The 8,385-nt window shown below is 39.3% G+C and overlaps 1 protein-coding gene across 2 annotated transcripts in view; it reads right to left on the reverse strand.

Moving 5' to 3' along the window:
• CD99L2 (CD99 molecule like 2) overlaps positions 1-8,385 on the reverse strand; it is a 39,475-nt gene that overhangs the window by 30,366 nt on the left and 724 nt on the right. The window lies entirely within an intron of this gene.

Here is an 8,385-nt window from a genome sequence, read left to right on the forward strand (position 1 = left end):
AGTGTTGTGTAAGTTGTATGAGGCATTCATTGCCGAGCCGTACGCTTCAGTATTGTTTCCACAATTACAACAGTCACCCCACTCCGCCAATACCGATTCTCATCCCATTGTTTTATTTTATTTGTTTATTTGGTCTTTTAGGTAAGTATGACCTTAATTGTGTATTTTCTTTAACTGTTATATTTAATGGCATCAAATAGTTTGACTTTGATAACTATCATTTCTTGTTTAGTCTTAGATAGGAATGAAATAAACCCAAAGTGAGCGAGAGCAAAAGCAAACAAACATTTTGCATTTCTATTTTCATAAAAAGCAACTAATGATAATAGTAACAATAATAATAATTCATTTAACCATGAGCTGGTCAATGAATCAGAGCCTCCACAGTCCTTGTCAGGCATCATTAGGCAGATTATTATTTTACAAATTTATCTTTTTTAAAAAATTCATAATAATGATCTGCAGGATTTACAATTATGAATTTGGTGGTCCATGAGGTCTGAAAGGTTGGTGACCGCTTTTCTAGAGGACATAACTTACATTAGAAATATGTAAAATGTAAATTTTTATATTAGTATACTCACATTCATGAACATTATTATTATTTTAGGGATTCAGCAGTAGCACGGCAAAGTACAGTACACAGATCCAGTGTATAGTACAAGGGTTTGGAAGACAACAAGAACCTAGGAATGCATTAAAGGGAAATCAATATACCATACAGAAAAAGTGCACCAAAATCAGCTTTGTATTCCAGGGCAATCCCGGTGCAAAAATTGCTATATGCCAGGTATGCAGAATGCTGGCCAGTGAGGCTGGAATGTTCTTTGAGTCATAGAAACACATCAATACCATCAGCGTCACAATCAGCATGATAGAAGAAAATGTCAACATGATCAGCAAGTGCAATAAAAACACCTGCGGGTTATATTGGGATATTTCATTATACATAATGTCATTTTTGGTATAAGTATTTCTTCCAGTCTATACATTGGTTATTATACGGCTGTGTTTTGTTATTAGTAATACTAGTTTGTGTCATGCTGACACCAGAACCACACACAATAGAAGCTGGGTTGTGAACGTAGTACTGACTTTTAGCAAATGATGTACACAACTCTGTTGTTTAACACTGGGCTAAATATGTTGTTCACATTTAAACAGTGCAACAAGTGTTCATTGTTTTGCTGCGTTGGTTGCTGAATTCATACACTGTGCAGTTACTGTATTTATCCTAATTTTTGGGAAAGACAGCTTTACATGCAGCTCTCGGTAAAGAAACACACAGTGGGACTTCCAATAATCTAAGCTTTATCATCAATGTAGTGCCTGGAGGAGCCCGCATAAACACAAGAACACTCCATGCACATAGTGCCCAGACCTATGTTTAAACCTGGGACCTTAGTGGTGCAAGATAAATGAGCTATTGACTTAGCATTATTTTGTCACTGTTAAAAAAACAAAGCAATTTCTAAGTAAATGAAAACTATGCTTGTAAATTAAGGAAGTTGGGAACTTTGCTGTGCATCATGACTTTCATTCAGAAATAGCTGCTGCAATGTCAGCATCACACAAGTGCCATGAGTTCAATGCAATGTCTGGTTTAATCTTTCAAGACGACCAAAGCAAATTCTTAACTGAATCCAGCACCTGGAAGGCACTCTGTTAAATTATAAGTACCCGAAACAATTAGAACACAAATATGTAAAAACTAAAATGTACTATCTAAACCCTTTTACAAAAGGGTATCCAGACTTTATGATGACTCCTCTATTGCTAATAACAGAGGAAGAAGAGGGACAAGTTTCCTGGTTTGTTCAGGCTTATGTTCCTCAAATAAACCTTTCCAATGAGACAAGAGGTTTGACGATTTCCCTCTATAAATGCTGTAATGAATACCGGTCCTTTGGTTCAAATCTGTTTATCATCCAGAACAAAAGTGCAGGTCCCAAAAGTTCTTATTTGCATTCTAGTTCTGTGGTAACAAAGTATTCAAAATGTATGGAAAGGCAAAAAAGTTTTACTTTTCAGGAATTCACGATCAAGCAGACCTTCTGGGTTTGTTGATGCTCTCCAAACTGTTGTGTTGTACTGAATTGTAAGCAGAGTGATTGCAGCCGACCAGAAACTATAGATAAATTCTGATGGGCTGGGGGAACTAAATAAGACTGTGCAACACAATCGACTCACTAAAAAAAAATACACCTACTCTTCTCTGACACTTCCAATGACTTTAGAAAATCCCGAGCCAGTGATCCAGGACAAGAATGCAAATAAGAAGTTCTGACTACCATCACTTCACTGGCTGTAAGCTTGTTCCAGAAATGGAAATTTAAAAGTATTTCAAGAGATATGTTCACTTTGCCAAGGCAGTGAGTCCTCATGCCTTTATTCTGGGGATGCAGATCAACCAACTTCCATATTTTTCTTAAAGCGGAACTAAACTAAAAATCACAGAAAAAAACCCCAAAAATCACACTCCTTTATAATCCTGCAGGTCCCCCAATGGTGCTGGTCCTTCCATCAATCTGGTCCCACGTTGTCCTGGTGCCGAGTCCCGGCGCAGAGGAAGCAATGGGCACCTTCCAATCTCCTCTTCCGTCTTCTTTCTTCGTCACCCAATCTCACAATGATCTCGCGAGATCAGGTGACACAGCCGCTGTGAAGGTAAAAAAAAAAAAAGAGAGAGACGATCTACCAGCGCATGTGTAAGATTGGCACCTCTTTTCCTCCTGTTCTGCGCCCCTGATAAGGGCTTTCGCAGAAGGAGCAGCCAGAGCCTCCCAGGATGCATGATGTAGTTCTCCCGGAAGCTCTGCACTCAAGTCTTGATGGCAGCGGCTGCTGTCTACCCTTCTATGTAAAGTAAAAATGTTCAGTTTAGGTACGCCTTAAAAAAAAAATTTACTTTTTTTTTTTTACCTCCTGGTATTGTCAGGTAAACCCAGTTCTCTTTATATTTACTGTCTTCTAAGTAATGCACAAGCCTTTCATATTATAACAATAATCAGTTCCCCTGAATGAGGCATAAGTGACATATAAAGATTAGTTGAGATATACCCGGTACAACATGATATGCAGACGAATAAGCAAACTGCCTAAACCTCTTACATGTACATCATAAAAATAAGACCATCAAGCCACCGTGTAGAAAAGCGTGTCATAATCTTGACTAAAGCATAACCCTATAAACACTTCACTGAACAGCAAATAAAAAGCAAGGTAGCAATGAATATAAACTAATTCAATGAGTGCTTCAGATTACAAATACACCAAATCCATAGATCTGATCTTAATAACATAATTCCCCAAACCCAGATCTGAAATCATAGCCACAGATAAACTGTTTTGATACGGTTACAACATAATCCCAAAGCTATTCAGCAACTAAAGGATTAGCTATCTCTTTTGAATAGCACAAAACAATTGTTGATGCAACAGATTTCACTGCTGGGGAAACAATACTGAAATGTCAAAACTATTTTGCCGTTCTCTCTACAGCCCACAGTTAACATTCTCAGTCCTGTTTTACAAGCACGATTTCCCCAATGATGGGTATTGGAAAGACGAGGCAAGGAGGTGAACTGCCCTTCATAGGCAATGGGGACACTGCAAAATTGTATGTATGTGATGGTATTTATCACTTTTTACTCTATGGGTGTGCAGTAAAGAATGATAGAAACATTGACATAATTAACTAATATGGGCCAATAGGTTATAGTTAGAAAAATGATCACCAGAACACCAAAAGGATGTTCCCAACACACACCAAAAGATGTCATCAGGAATGTTTGGGATCCACTACTACCTTTGTACATGCAGCCAAAATAAACATTCCTCCCATGCACCTAAGGCTGCATAAATACACTCAATAAATGCCATTGGAAACTATCTTTTACGAACGCTTCCAACAACAAACGACTGGCAGATGAATGAACGAGCACTGTACAGCGCCATTCTGTTCCTCCAAGAGGGGGGAGAGCAAGCAAATGCCACCCCGCTGCGCTCCACCCCCTTCACTTCCATTGTTCATGGGTCCGCCAGGTTGGTACTATGAACGACATCGGATGGCCTCTGTACACACGTCAGATTCTCATCCAATATGAACCCTGCATTCATAGCATAATGGCTCTGCTGTAACCTCTGCAAATGGCACCAATTTAAAGTTCCTATAAGAGATATTTAATTTACAAGCAGACCTGAATACATTGATTGGGCAACCAAATGACAAAATAATACACAGTATATAGCACCTACATTTTACCCAGTATAAGGGGGGGATATAATCACTGTGTATAAATATATAATAGGTCCATATAGAGAACCTGCAACAAAATTACATAATGATGGTTAATGCAAAGGACAAGGAGGTTCTCTTTCTGCCTAAAGGAAAAGAAGTTTAATCTTCACATACAAAATAGATTCCCCACAGTAAAGAATGTAAAAATGTGGAAAAGTCTCCTTAGGGAAGTAGTTTTTACAAGTTCAATAGATTGGTTTAAAAAAAAAAGCACAGCATATAACCAAGCATTACATTTTATAAGGACAGACACCAGAGACTGCTGATCCAGGGAATATCCGATTGCCTTTGGGATCAGGAATTTATTTTTCCCCAATGTTGGAGAAAATTGAACTGTTGAAATGTTTTATAAGGATTTGTTGAACCTTTTCTGGATCAACTATACATATAGGATTCTGACTGCATGTTTTCTATTCTATGTAGAGTTTTTTTTTTTTTATTTAGTAAACCTTCTGTTTTTTTTTTTTCAACCTAACTATAACTATGTAACATTCCCTTAAAAGTTCCCTGGCGGGAATCAATTACTTCTATTGAAACACATTGACCAGGAAGATTCCCACAAAAGAATGTTTAAGGGAATGTCAGATTCACTTTAATGTGCAAATCTCAGCAATAACTAGAATATAAAAGTAAAAACTGTTACACTTGGAATCATTAAATCATCTTCAGACTTAGAAAATGCAGAAAGTATGCACAGAAGGGTGTAAATCTAGCCTAAAGCACAACTCCTGTGTTTTGTTTGAAGCTTTGAACAGAGTTTGTATTCCAGTCTTTTTTCTTTGTGGAGATGATTTTAGTGGCGATACAGGATAACCCAAACACACGAGAACATTGTATGTCCCTGTTCATACATGGGCTAGAGCCTACAGATTATGGCACATAAGATACTTTGCATTATGGAAGCAATTCTTTCAAATGGGTTGCCTAATGCACCAAAGAAAAGAGTTGCAGGCAGCATATTTTGATGCAAAGGGCAATGCATGATAATGTGTTGCTGTGTATTACATTGTACTGCAATGCACATTTGTTGGAAAGGTGCGCTGGATGTCACCACATTGCACAAACACACATAAAGCTTGTTACACAATTGTGTGGCCAAAAACCCTTGTGGGGTATAATTACCATCTACCTATGTCGTTCTGCTTTAGTAAACATTCTGCCTCCTAATTTGTATTCTGCTCCTAAAAGGGACAGGAAGTAAAGTGAAATCTCCCAAATCAATTACCGCAGACCTGAAGTCCAATCACTACAAATTGTTGACAAGCAGACTTTTTATTAACAGGAGAGGTCATCAAAGACCCTGCTTTCTGAGCATGATTCTGCTGTGGGACAGTGACTGCCATGCACATGTGTGAGAGTAACATCATCGGGACCTGGCCAAAGACTGGGAACCCAAAAGAAGACCAGAAAAGGAAAGACGTGCCAGGGACAGAACGGAACAGCACTGCAGAGTTTCCTTTTAGCAAGCAAATCTGTCTAAATGTGCAAATACACTGAGCATATTTACACATTACTATCATTCTTTATAGAATTACTTAAAGAACAACTAGGAGAGGAAAGCGCCCTAATTATTTCTATAGGTCCTTCTGACCTGGTAAAAAAAAATAGCCGCTCTCATCGCTCCTCCAATGACCTACTAATGACTTCCTCACTCATAACCTCATCACACGCATGGCTCCAAGACTTTTCTAGAGCTGCCTCAACTCTCTCGAATGGTCTTCTTTATCCTATTTGGCTTGTTTCTACTCGTTTTTAGAGCACTCAAAAAAGTCATTTATTTAAACTTGCCCACCCATCTTCTTCTTTCTCCTAAACCATCACTACTCACCCATCATTCCATATCCCCCTCCTATGGTGTGTTACTTCCCCCACCTCCTAGATTGTAAGCTCTACTGAGCAGGGTCCTCTCCTCCTGTACCACTGTATCTGTCTGTCATTTACAAGCCCTATTTAATGTACAGCGCTGCATAATATGTTGGCGCTATATAAATCCTGTTCAATATTAATAATAGGAAGTGTATAGGAATTTCCCCAAATGGAGATGTGGTTAACTTTTTCCTACCATATACAAACACGCACAAATATGCAATAAGGTTGATATTACTCAAAGGGGTCTTTTTATAAAAAAAAGTCTCTGAAACATTCTCCGATGGAGAATCTTCCAGGTCCATGTGTTTCAATAGAAGTATTGAATAAACAGTTTCCAAAGTGTGTTATGACAATGAATGTGATTGGACAATAAAGGAGGATTTCATTCACTGCAGTGAAAGCTGACTTTTACCTTTTTAAAATGGACAAGAATTGTTTGATAGAGCCTCAATACTTGGGGATACATTGTAGGCCAGAAATACAGAGGAAACATTTTTTTGGGATGCTTCATTCAAATAATTGAAAAAGAGCAAACGATCTGGTGAGGCCGTGGGGAAAGCCAACAGAATTCTGGGGTGCATTACTGGAAGGATCACCAAAGGATCACAGCATGCACAGTGAGATCGGTTCTCTTTTTTTCCCCCATTTACAGCGGCTACCTCATCCAATCTCATGCCTGGTCAAAGCCAGACTGGGTACGTAGGCAGAAGCCAGAAAACAAGAAAGAAGGTAGCGGCGCCCAGCACCTCCTCCGCGCCGGGACAAAGGTGGATAACTGGACAGCGCAGGACCCGATCCAGGAAACCTCTGAAGGGATCAATAGATCTGTGGTGCATTGTTCATGGGTCAGTGCCACTTCCATTGATGACAGATGAATAAAATCAAGCACGTTTTAACCTGTAGAAAAGGTGGCATTGTAAACACAAATGTATGGGGGGGGCATCTTTCCCATCGGCAACCAACACCAATAACATTTCTGACTGATTATAGGCAGTGATTCCCCAACTCCTGAATATTATTTTAGTGCTCAAGAGGTGAAAAGAAAGACAAAAGCTGCTATATACAAAAAAAGCTAGAAAAACAAAAACTGAAAACGAGAAAGGCAGAACCTAGGTTTAATAGTACAGCTGTGTATAACACGTATGAACCGTTTTAGGCGAGGACTTATCACTTCCATGGACTAGTTACAAGATAACAGTGATCAGCTACTGTTGTCCCCACCAAGAAGAATATTTGATGTATTATGTGTGAATATTAGTTCAGTGATTCCTCCATCATACATTCAGGCAGAAAGGTTATCACCAGGCCGGGTGTTATTTTCTGTCACCTTTTTTGTTTCATTTCCTATCACTTTCTGCCTTAATACAGGGTGAATATAGGGTGAATGTTGTGTGCAGATCCATGACAATTAAAAATAAATCTGACTACAGATGTACATTAAATAAAAGTAATAAATGGATTGGTTTACTGACAAGTAACAACAAAATATAAATACAATGGTAAGGATTGGAACAGAGAGCATATTGGTATATACATGTCAGATGATGGCACATGTGATGGCACAGGGAGTCCGGTGGCAGGGTGATCGTGGCAGGGGAGCCCAGTGTCAGTATGATGACAGTAGGGGATGATAATGATGAAGGTAGGGGATGCCAGTGTCAGTATGATGACAGTAGGTGATGCCAGTGTCAGTATGATGAAGGAAGGAAATGCCAGTGTCGGTATGATGAAGATAGGGTATGATGATGACAGTAGGTGATGCCAGTGTCAGTTGATGCCAGTGTCAGTATGATGAAGGAAGGAAATGCCAGTGTCGGTATGATGAAGATAGGGTATGATGATGACAGTAGGTGATGCCAGTGTCAGTTGATGACAGTAGGTGATGCCAGTGTCAGTATGATGACAGTAGGGGGATGATGATGAAGGTAGGGGATGCCAATGTCAGTATAATGAAGGTAGGTGATGCCAGTGTCAGTTGATGACAGTAGGTGATGCCAGTGTCAGTATGATGATAGTAGGGGGATGATAATGATGAAGGTAGGGGATGCCAATGTCAGTATAATGAAGGTAGGTGATGCCAGTGTCAGTATGATGAAGGAAGGAGATGCCAGTGTCGGTATGATGAAGATAGGGTATGATGATGACAGTAGGTGATGCCAGTGTCAGTATGATGACAGTAGGTGATGCCAGTGTCGGTATGATGACAGTAGGTGATG

This window comes from Pyxicephalus adspersus, chromosome Z (assembly GCF_032062135.1).
Source record: "Pyxicephalus adspersus chromosome Z, UCB_Pads_2.0, whole genome shotgun sequence".
Taxonomy (NCBI): domain Eukaryota; kingdom Metazoa; phylum Chordata; class Amphibia; order Anura; family Pyxicephalidae; genus Pyxicephalus; species Pyxicephalus adspersus.